Consider the following 12,163-nt stretch of genomic DNA (forward strand, 5'->3'; position numbering starts at 1 on the left):
AAAAGCGGCATGTGGAAAAATGACCCAAAAAAGCAAGGCTATAGTAAGGCAAAAATGTGAAAAATGGCATGTCCCAAAAAACAGCTCAAAACAGCTGAAAACTGCATAAAATAAGCGTGCTGAGACACGCCATAGCAAAAGAAAGTTGCAAAATGGCCAAAAAGAAGAACAAAAAGCGGCATGTGGAAAAATGACCCAAAAAGCAAGGCTATAGTAAGGCAAAAATGTGAAAAAATGACATGTCCCAAAAACAGCTCAAAACAGCTGAAAACTGCATAAAATAGCGTGCTGAGACACGCCATAGCAAAGAAAGTTGCAAAAATGGCCCAAAACACCATAAAACGGCATGTGGAAAAAATGACCCAAAAAGCAAGGCTATAGTAAGGCAAAAATGTGAAAAAATGGCATGTCCCAAAAACAGCTCAAAACAGCTGAAAACTGCATAAAATAGCGTGCTAAGACACGCCATAGCAAAGAAAGTTGCAAAAATGGCCAAAAAGAACAAAAAACGGCATGTGGAAAAAATGACCCAAAAAGCAAGGCTATAGTAAGGCAAAAATGTGAAAAAATAAATGGCATGTCCCAAAAACAGCTCAAAACAGCTGAAAACTGCATTAAATAGCGTGCTTAGACACGCCATAGCAAAGAAAGTTGCACAAATGGCCAAAAAGAACAAAAAACGGCATGTGGAAAAAATGACCCACAAAGCAAGGCTATAGTAAGGCAAAAATGTGAAAAATGAATGGCATGTCCCAAAAACAGCTTAAAACAGTTGAAAACTGCATAAAATAGCGTGCTGAGACACGCCATAGCAAAGAAAGTTGCAAAAATGGCCCAAAACACCATAAAACGGCATGTGGAAAAAATGACCCAAAAAGCAAGGCTATAGTAAGGCAAAAATGTGAAAAATGGCATGTCCCAAAACAGCTCAAAACAGCTGAAAACTGCATAAAATAAGCGTGCTGAGACACGCCATAGCAAAGAAAGTTGCAAAATGGCCATAAATAACAAAAAACGGCATGTGGAAAAAATGACCCAAAAAGCAAGGCTATAGTAAGGCAAAAATGTGAAAAAATGGCATGTCCCAAAAACAGCTCAAAACAGCTGAAAACTGCATAAAATAGCGTGCTAAGACACGCCATAGCAAAGAAAGTTGCAAAAATGGCCCAAAACACCAAAAAACGGCATGTGGAAAAAATGACCCAAAAAGCAAGGCTATAGTAAGGCAAAAATGTGAAAAAATGAATGGCATGTCCCAAAAACAGCACAAAACAGTTGAAAACTGCATAAAATAGCGTGCTGAGACACGCCATAGCAAAGAAAGTTGCAAAAATGGCCAAAAGAACATAAAACGGCATGTGGAAAAATGACCCAAAAAGCAAGGCTATAGTAAGGCAAAAATGTGAAAAAAATGCCATGCCCCAAAAACAGCTCAAAACAGCTGAAAACTGCATAAAATAAGCGTGCTGAGACACGCCATAGCAAAAGAAAGTTGCAAAAATGGCCAAAAAGAACAAAAAACGGCATGTGGAAAAAATGACCCAAAAAGCAAGGCTATAGTAAGGCAAAAATGTGAAAAAATGGCATGTCCCAAAAACAGCTCAAAACAGCTGAAAACTGCATAAAATAGCGTGCTGAGACACGCCATAGCAAAGAAAGTTGCAAAAATGGCCCAAAACACCATAAAACGGCATGTGGAAAAAATGACCCAAAAAGCAAGGCTATAGTAAGGCAAAAATGTGAAAAAATAAATGGCATGTCCCAAAAACAGCTCAAAACAGCTGAAAACTGCATAAAATAGCGTGCTGAGACACGCCATAGCAAAGAAAGTTGCAAAAATGGCCAAAAGAACAAAAACGGCATGTGGAAAAAATGACCCAAAAAGCAAGGCTATAGTAAGGCAAAAATGTGAAAAATGGCATGTCCCAAAAACAGCTCAAAACAGCTGAAAACTGCATAAAATAAGCGTGCTGAGACACGCCATAGCAAAGAAAGTTGCAAAAATGGCCAAAAGAACAAAAAAGCGGCATGTGGAAAAAATGACCCAAAAAGCAAGGCTATAGTAAGGCAAAAATGTGAAAAATGGCATGTCCCAAAAACAGCTCAAAACAGTTGAAAACTGCATAAAATAGCGTGCTGAGACACGCCATAGCAAAGAAAGTTGCAAAAATGGCCAAAAACACCATAAAACGGCATGTGGAAAAAATGACCCAAAAAGCAAGGCTATAGTAAGGCAAAAATGTGAAAAAATGGCATGTCCCAAAAACAGCTCAAAACAGCTGAAAACTGCATAAAATAGCGTGCTGAGACACGCCATAGCAAAGAAAGTTGCAAAAATGGCCAAAAAGAACAAAAAACGGCATGTGGAAAAAATGACCCAAAAAGCAAGGCTATAGTAAGGCAAAAATGTGAAAAAATGGCATGTCCCAAAAACAGCTCAAAACAGCTGAAAACTGAATGAAATAAGCGTGCTGAGACACGCCATAGCAAAGAAAGTTGCAAAAACAGCCAAAAAGAATAAAAAACGGCATGTGGAAAAAATGACCCAAAAAGCAAGGCTATACTAAGGTGAAAATGTGAAAAAATGACATGTCCCAAAAACAGCTCAAAACAGTTGAAAACTGCATGAAATAAGCGATGCTGAGACACGCCATAGCAAAGAAAGTTGCAAAATGGCCCAAAACACCATAAAAGCGGCATGTGGAAAAAATGACCCAAAAAGCAAGGCTATAGTAAGGCAAAAATGTGAAAAAATGGCATGTCCCAAAAACAGCTCAAAACAGCTGAAAACTGCATAAAATAAGCGTGCTGAGACACGCCATATAGCAAAGAAAGTTGCAAAAACAGCCAAAAACAACAAAAAACGGCATGTGGAAAAAATGACCCAAAAAGCAAGGCTATAGTAAGGCAAAAATGTGAAAAAATAAATGACATGTCCCAAAAACAGCTCAAAACAGCTGAAAACTGCATAAAATAGCGTGCTGAGACACGCCATAGCAAAGAAAGTTGCAAAAATGGCCAAAAAGAACAAAAAACGGCATGTGGAAAAAATGACCCAAAAAGCAAGGCTATAGTAAGGCAAAATGTGAAAAAATTGCATGTCCCAAAAACAGCTCAAAACCGCTGAAAACTGCATAAAATAAGCGTGCTGAGACACGCCATAGCAAAGAAAGTTGCAATAATGGCCAAAAACACCATAAAACGGCATGTGGAAAAAATGACCCAAAAAGCAAGGCTATACTAAGGCGAAAATGTGAAAAAATGACATGTCCCAAAAACAGCTCAAAACAGTTGAAAACTGCATAAAATAGCGATGCTGAGACACGCCATAGCAAAGAAAGTTGCAAAATGGCCAAAACACCATAAAGCGGCATGTGGAAAAATGACCCAAAAAGCAAGGCTATAGTAAGGCAAAAATGTGAAAAAAAAATGGCATGTCCCAAAAACAGCTCAAAACAGCTGAAAACTGCATAAAATAGCGTGCTGAGACACGCCATAGCAAAGAAAGTTGCAAAATGGCCAAAAGAACAAAAACGGCATGTGGAAAAATGACCCAAAAAGCAAGGCTATAGTAAAGGCAAAAATGTGAAAAAAATGACATGTCCCAAAAACAGCTCAAAACAGTTGAAAACTGCATAAAATAAGCGATGCTGAGACACGCCATAGCAAAGAAAGTTGCAAAATGGCCAAAAAGAACAAAAAAGCGGCATGTGGAAAAAATGACCCAAAAAGCAAGGCTATAGTAAGGCAAAAATGTGAAAAAATGGCATGTCCCAAAAACAGCTCAAAATGGTTGAAAACTGCATAAAATAGCGTGCTGAGACACGCCATAGCAAAGAAAGTTGCAAAAATGGCCAAAAAGAACATAAAACAGCATGTGGAAAAAATGACCCAAAAAGTAAAGCTATAGTAAGGCAAAAATGCGAAAAAATGGCATGTCCCAAAAACAGCTCAAAACAGCTGAAAACTGCATAAAATAGCGTGCTGAGACACGCCATAGCAAAAGAAAGTTGCAAAATGGCCAAAAGAACAAAAACGGCATGTGGAAAAAATGACCCAAAAAGCAAGGCTATAGTAAGGCAAAAATGTGAAAAATGGCATGTCCCAAAACAGCTCAAAACAGTTGAAAACTGCATAAAATAAGCGATGCTGAGACACGCCATAGCAAAGAAAGTTGCAAAAATGGCCAAAAAGAACAAAAACGGCATGTGGAAAAATGACCCAAAAAGCAAGGCTATAGTAAGGCAAAATGTGAAAAATGGCATGTCCCAAAAACAGCTCAAAACAGTTGAAAACTGCATAAAATAGCGATGCTGAGACACGCCAAAGAAAAGAAAGTGGAAAAAATGGCCAAAAAAACCATAAAACGGCATGTGGAAAAAATGACCCAAAAAGCAAGGCTATAGTAAGGCAAAAATGTGAAAAAATGGCATGTCCCAAAAACAGCTCAAAACAGCTGAAAACTGCATAAAATAGCGTGCTGAGACACGCCATAGCAAAGAAAGTTGCAAAAATGGCCAAAAAGAACAAAAAACGGCATGTGGAGAAAATGACCCAAAAAGCAAGGCTATAGTAAGGCGAAAATGTCAAAAAATGCCATGTCCCGAAAGCAGCTTAAAACAGCTGAAAATTGCATAAAATAGCGTGCCGAGACACGCCATAGCAAAGAAAGTTGCAAAAATAGCCAAAAACACCATAAAACGGCATGTGGAAAAAAATGACCCAAAAAGCAAGGCTATAGTAAGGCAAAAATGTGAAAAATGGCATGTCCCAAAAACAGCTCAAAACAGCTGAAAACTGCATAAAATAAGCGTGCTAAGACACGCCATAGCAAAGAAAGTTGCAAAAATGGCCAAAAGAACAAAAACGGCATGTGGAAAAATGACCCAAAAAGCAAGGCTATAGTAAGGCAAAATGTGAAAAATGACATGTCCCAAAAACAGCTCAAAACAGTTGAAAACTGCATAAAATAAGCGATGCTGAGACACGCATATAGCAAAGAAAGTTGCAAAAATGGCCCAAAACACCATAAAACGGCATGTGGAAAAAATGACCCAAAAAGCAAGGCTATAGTAAGGCAAAAATGTGAAAAAATGGCATGTCCCAAAAACAGCTCAAAACAGCTGAAAACTGCATAAAATAGCGTGCTAAGACACGCCATAGCAAAGAAAGTTGCACAAATGGCCAAAAAGAACAAAAAACGGCATGTGGAAAAAATGACCCACAAAGCAAGGCTATAGTAAGGCAAAAATGTGAAAAAATGGCATGTCCCAAAAACAGCTCAAAACAGCTGAAAACTGCATAAAATAGCGTGCTGAGACACGCCATAGCAAAGAATGTTGCAAAATGGCCAAAAAGAACAAAAACGGCATGTGGAAAAATGACCAAAAAAGCAAGGCTATAGTAAGGCAAAAATGTGAAAAAATGGCATGTCCCAAAAACAGCTCAAAACAGCTGAAAACTGCATAAAATAGCGTGCTGAGACACGCCATAGCAAAGAAAGTTGCAAAAATGGCCAAAAAGAACAAAAAACGGCATGTGGAAAAAATGACCAAAAAGCAAGGCTATAGTAAGGCGAAAATGTCAAAAAATGCCATGTCCCAAAAACAGTTCAAAACAGTTGAAAACTGCATAAAATAGCGTGCTGAGACACGCCATAGCAAAGAAAGTTGCAAAAATGGCCAAAAAGAACAAAAAACGGCATGTGGAAAAAATGACCCAAAAAGCAAGGCTATAGTAAGGCAAAAATGTGAAAAAATGAATGGCATGTCCCAAAAACAGCACAAAACAGTTGAAAACTGCATAAAATAGCGTGCTGAGACACGCCATAGCAAAGAAAGTTGCAAAAATGGCCAAAAAGAACATAAAACAGCATGTGGAAAAAATGACCCAAAAGCAAGGCTATAGCAAGGCAAAATGTGAAAAAATGGCATGTCCCAAAAACAGCTCAAAACAGCTGAAAACTGCATAAAATAGCGTGCATGAGACACGCCATAGCAAAGAAAATTGCAAAAATGGACCTAAAACAACAAAAAACGGCATGTGGAAAAAATGACCCAAAAAGCAAGGCTATAGTAAGGCAAAAATGTGAAAAAATGGCATGTCCCAAAAACAGCTCAAAACAGTTGAAAACTGCATAAAATAGCGTGCTGAGACACGCCATAGCAAAGAAAGTTGCAAAAATGGCCCAAAACACCATAAAACGGCATGTGGAAAAAATGACCCAAAAAGCAAGGCTATAGTAAGGCGAAAATGTAGAAAAATGCCATGTCCCAAAAACAGCTTAAAACAGCTGAAAACTGCATAAAATAGCGTGCTAAGACACGCCATAGCAAAGAAAGTTGCAAAAATGGCCAAAAAGAACAAAAAACGGCATGTGGAAAAAATGACCCAAAAAGCAAGGCTATAGTAAGGCAAAAATGTGAAAAAATGGCATGTCCCAAAAACAGCTTAAAACAGTTGAAAACTGCATAAAATAGCGTGCTGAGACACGCCATAGCAAAGAAAGTTGCAAAAATGGCCCAAAACACCATAAAACGGCATGTGGAAAAAATGACCCAAAAAGCAAGGCTATAGTAAGGCAAAAATGTGAAAAAATGGTATGTCCCAAAACCAGCTCAAAACAGCTGAAAACTGCATAAAATAGCGTGCTGAGACACGCCATAGCAAAGAAAGTTGCAAAAATGGCCAAAAAGAACAAAAAACGGCATGTGGAAAAAATGACCCAAAAAGCAAGGCTATAGTAAGGCAAAAATGTGAAAAAATGACATGTCCCAAAAACAGCTCAAAACAGTTGAAAACTGCATTAAATAGCGTGCTGAGACACGCCATAGCAAAGAATGTTGCAAAAATGGGCCAAAACACCATAAAACGGCATGTGGAAAAAATGACCCAAAAAGCAAGGCTATAGTAAGGCGAAAATGTCAAAAAATGCCATGTCCCAAAAACAGTTCAAAACAGTTGAAAACTGCATAAAATGATAGGCAGAGACACGCGATAGCAAAGAAAGTTGCAAAATGGCCAAAAAGAACAAAAAGCGGCATGTGGAAAAATGACCCAAAAAGCAAGGCTATAGAAAGGCAAAAAAGAGAAAAAATGAATGGCATGTCCCAAAAACAGCACAAAACAGTTGAAACTTGCACAAAATAGCGTGCTGAGACACGCCATAGCAAAGAAAGTTGCAAAAATGGCCAAAAAGAACAAAAAACGGCATGTGGAAAAAATGACCAAAAAAGCAAGGCTATAGTAAGGCAAAAATGTGAAAAAATGGCATGTCCCAAAAACAACTTAAAACAGCTGAAAACTGCATAAAATAGCGTGCTGAGACACGCCATCGCAAAGAAAGTTGCAAAAATGTCCCAAAACACCATAAAACGGCATGTGGAAAAAATGACCCAAAAAGCAAGGCTATAGTAAGGCAAAAATGTGAAAAAATGGCATGTCCCCAAAAACAGCTCAAAACAGCTGAAAACTGCATAAAATAGCGTGCTTAGACACGCCATAGCAAAGAAAGTTGCAAAAATGGCCAAAAAGAACAAAAAACGGCATGTGGAAAAAATGACCCAAAAAGCAAGGCTATAGTAAGGCAAAAATGTGAAAAAATGAATGGCATGTCCCCAAAAACAGCTCAAAACAGCTGAAAACTGCATAAAATAGCGTGCTTAGATACGCCATAGCAAAGAAAGTTGCAAAAATGGCCAAAAAGAACAAAAAACGGCATGTGGAAAAAATGACCCAAAAAGCAAGGCTATAGTAAGGCAAAAATGTGAAAAAATAAATGACATGTCCCAAAAACAGCTCAAAACAGCTGAAAACTGCATAAAATAGCGTGCTGAGACACGCCATAGCAAAGAAAGTTGCAAAAATGGCCAAAACACCATAAAACGGCATGTGGAAAAAATGACCCAAAAAGCAAGGCTATAGTAAGGCAAAAATGTGAAAAAATGGCATGTCCCAAAAACAGCTCAAAACAGCTGAAAACTGCATAAAATAGCGTGCTAAGACACGCCATAGCAAAGAAAGTTGCAAAAATGGCCAAAAAGAACAAAAAATGGCATGTGGAAAAAATGACCAAAAAAGCAAGGCTATAGTAAGGCAAAAATGTGAAAAAATGGCATGTCCCAAAAACAACTCAAAACAGTTCAAAACTGCATAAAATAGCATGCTGAGACACGCCATAGCAAAGAAAGTTGCAAAAATGGCCCAAAACACCATAAAACGGCATATGGAAAAAATGACCCAAAAAGCAAGGCTATAGTAAGGCAAAAATGTGAAAAAATGGCATGTCCCAAAAACAGCTCAAAACAGCTGAAAACTGCATAAAATAGCGTGCTGAGACACGCCATAGCAAAGAAAGTTGCAAAAATGGCCAAAAAGAACAAAAAACGGCATGTGGAAAAAATGACCCAAAAAGCAAGGCTATAGTAAGGCAAAATGTGAAAAAATAAATGACATGTCCCAAAAACAGCTCAAAACAGCTGAAAACTGCATAAAATAGCGTGCTGAGACACGCCATAGCAAAGAAAGTTGCAAAAATGGCCAAAAAGAACAAAAAACGGCATGTGGAAAAAATGACCCAAAAAGCAAGGCTATAGTAAGGCAAAAATGTGAAAAAATGGCATGTCCCAAAACAGCTTAAAACAGCTGAAAACTGCATAAAATAGCGTGCTGAGACACGCCATAGCAAAGAAAGTTGCAAAAATGGCCCAAAACACCATAAAACGGCATGTGGAAAAAATGACCCAAAAAGCAAGGCTATAGTAAGGCAAAATGTGAAAAATGGCATGTCCCAAAAACAGCTCAAAACAGCTGAAAACTGCATAAAATAGCGTGCTGAGACACGCCATAGCAAAGAAAGTTGCAAAAATGGCCAAAAAGAACAAAAAACGGCATGTGGAAAAAATGACCCAAAAAGCAAGGCTATAGTAAGGCAAAAATGTGAAAAAATGGCATGTCCCAAAAACAGCTCAAAACAGCTGAAAACTGCATAAAATAGCGTGCTGAGACACGCCATAGCAAAGAAAGTTGCAAAAATGGCCAAAAAGAACAAAAAACGGAAGGTGGAAAAAATGACCCAAAAAGCAAGGCTATAGTAAGGCAAAATGTGAAAAATGGCATTTCCAAAAACAGCTTAAAACAGCTGAAAACTGCATGAAATAAGCGTGCTGAGACACGCCATAGCAAAGAAAGTTGCAAAAATGGCCAAAAAGAACAAAAAACGGCATGTGGAAAAAATGACCAAAAAAGCAAGGCTATAGTAAGGCAAAAATGTGAAAAAATGGCATGTCCCCAAAAACAGCTCAAAACAGCTGAAAACTGCATAAAATAGCATGCTGAGACACGCCATAGCAAAGAAAGTTGCAAAATGGCCAAAAGAACAAAAAACGGCATGTGGAAAAAATGACCCAAAAAGCAAGGCTATAGTAAGGCAAAAATGTGAAAAAATGAATGGCATGTCCCAAAAACAGCACAAAACAGTTGAAAATTGCACAAAATAGCGTGCTGAGACACGCCATAGCAAAGAAAGTTGCAAAAATGGCCAAAAAGAACAAAAAACGGCATGTGGAAAAAATGACCCAAAAAGCAAGGCTATAGTAAGGCAAAAATGTGAAAAAATAAATGACATGTCCCAAAAACAGCTCAAAACAGCTGAAAACTGCATAAAATAGCGTGCTGAGACACGCCATAGCAAAGAAAGTTGCAAAAATGGCCCAAAACACCATAAAACGGCATGTGGAAAAAATGACCAAAAAAGCAAGGCTATAGTAAGGCAAAAATGTGAAAAAATGTATGACGTCCCAAAAACAGCTCAAAACAGTTGAAAACTGCATAAACTAGCGTGATAAGACATGCCATAGCAAAGACTGTTGCATAAATGGCCCAAAACACCATAAAACGGCATGTGGAAAAAATGACCCACAAAGCAAGGCTATAGTAAGGCAAAATGTGAAAAATGACATGTCCCAAAAACAGTTCAAAACAGCTGAAAACTGCATAAAATAAGCGTGCTAAGACACGCCATAGCAAAGAAAGTTGCAAAATGGCCAAAAAGAATAAAAAACGGCATGTGGAAAAAAATGACCCAAAAAGCAAGGCTATAGTAAGGCAAAAATGTGAAAAAATGGCATGTCCCAAAAACAGCTCAAAACAGCTGAAAACTGCATAAAATAGCGTGCTAAGACACGCCATAGCAAAGAAAGTTGCAAAAATGGCCAAAAAGAACAAAAAACGGCATGTGGAAAAAATGACCCAAAAAGCAAGGCTATAGTAAGGCAAAAATGTGAAAAAATGAATGACGTCCCAAAAACAGCTCAAAACAGTTGAAAACTGCATAAACTAGCGTGATAAGACATGCCATAGCAAAGACTGTTGCATAAATGGCCCAAAACACCATAAAACGGCATGTGGAAAAAATGACCCACAAAGCAAGGCTATAGTAAGGCAAAAATGTGAAAAAATGACATGTCTCAAAAACAACTAAAAACAGATGAAAACTGCATTAAATAGCGTGCTGAGACACGCCATAGCAAAGAAAGTTGCAAAAACAGCCAAATATAACAAAAAAAGGCATGTGGAAAAAATGACCAAAAAAGCAAGGCTATAGTAAGGCGAAAATGTAGAAAAATGCCATGTCCCAAAAACAGCTCAAAACAGCTGAAAACTGCATAAAATAGCGTGCTAAGACACGCCATAGCAAAGAAAGTTGCAAAAATGGCCAAAAAGAACAATAAACGGCATGTGGAAAAAATGACCCAAAAAGCAAGGCTATAGTAAGGCAAAAATGTGAAAAAATTACATGTCCCAAAAACAGCTCAAAACAGCTGAAAACTGCATTAAATAGCGTGCTGAGACACGCTATAGCAAAGAATGTTGCAAAAATGGCCCAAAACACCATAAAACGGCATGTGGAAAAAATGACCCAAAAAGCAAGGCTATAGTCAGGCAAAAATGTGAAAAAATGAATGGCATGTCCCAAAAACAGCACAAAACAGTTGAAAACTGCACAAAATAGCGTGCTAAGACACGCCATAGCAAAGAAAGTTGCAAAAATGGCCAAAAAGAACATAAAACAGCATGTGGAAAAAATGACCCAAAAAGTAAAGCTATAGTAAGGCAAAAATGCGAAAAAATGACATGTCCCAAAAACAGCTCAAAACAGTTGAAAACTGCATAAAATAGCGTGCTAAGACACGCCATAGCAAAGAAAGTTGCAAAAACAGCAAAAAAGAACAAAAACGGCATGTGGAAAAAATGACCCAAAAAGCAAGGCTATAGTAAGGCAAAAATGTGAAAAAATGAATGACGTCCCAAAAACAGCTCAAAACAGTTGAAAACTGCATAAACTAGCGTGATAAGACATGCCATAGCAAAGACTGTTGCATAAATGGCCCAAAACACCATAAAACGGCATGTGGAAAAAATGACCCACAAAGCAAGGCTATAGTAAGGCAAAAATGTGAAAAAATGGCATGTCCCAAAAACAGCTCAAAACAGCTGAAAACTGCATAAAATAGCGTGCTTAGATACGCCATAGCAAAGAAAGTTGCAAAAATGGCCAAAAAGAACAAAAAACGGCATGTGGAAAAAATGACCCAAAAAGCAAGGCTATAGTAAGGCAAAAATGTGAAAAAATGAATGACGTCCCAAAAACAGCTCAAAACAGTTGAAAACTGCATAAACTAGCGTGATAAGACATGCCATAGCAAAGACTGTTGCATAAATGGCCCAAAACACCATAAAACGGCATGTGGAAAAAATGACCCACAAAGCAAGGCTATAGTAAGGCAAAAATGTGAAAAAATGGCATGTCCCAAAAACAGCTCAAAACAGCTGAAAACTGCATAAAATAGCGTGCTGAGACACGCCATAGCAAAGAAAGTTGCAAAAATGGCCAAAAAGAACAAAAAACGGCATGTGGAAAAAATGACCCAAAAAGCAAGGCTATAGTAAGGCAAAAATGTGAAAAAATGGCATGTCCCAAAAACAGCTCAAAACAGCTGAAAACTGCATAAAATAGCGTGCTGAGACACGCCATAGCAAAGAAAGTTGCAAAAATGGCCAAAAAGAACAAAAAACGGCATGTGGAAAAAATGACCCAAAAAGCAAGGCTATAGTAAGGCAAAAATGTGAAAAAATGAATGGCATGTCCCCAAAACAGCACAAA

This window comes from Plectropomus leopardus, chromosome 10, assembly GCF_026936395.1.
Source record: "Plectropomus leopardus strain MGB_pleo_1.0 chromosome 10, ASM2693639v1, whole genome shotgun sequence".
In the NCBI taxonomy this organism is placed as follows: Eukaryota; Metazoa; Chordata; class Actinopteri; order Perciformes; family Serranidae; genus Plectropomus; species Plectropomus leopardus.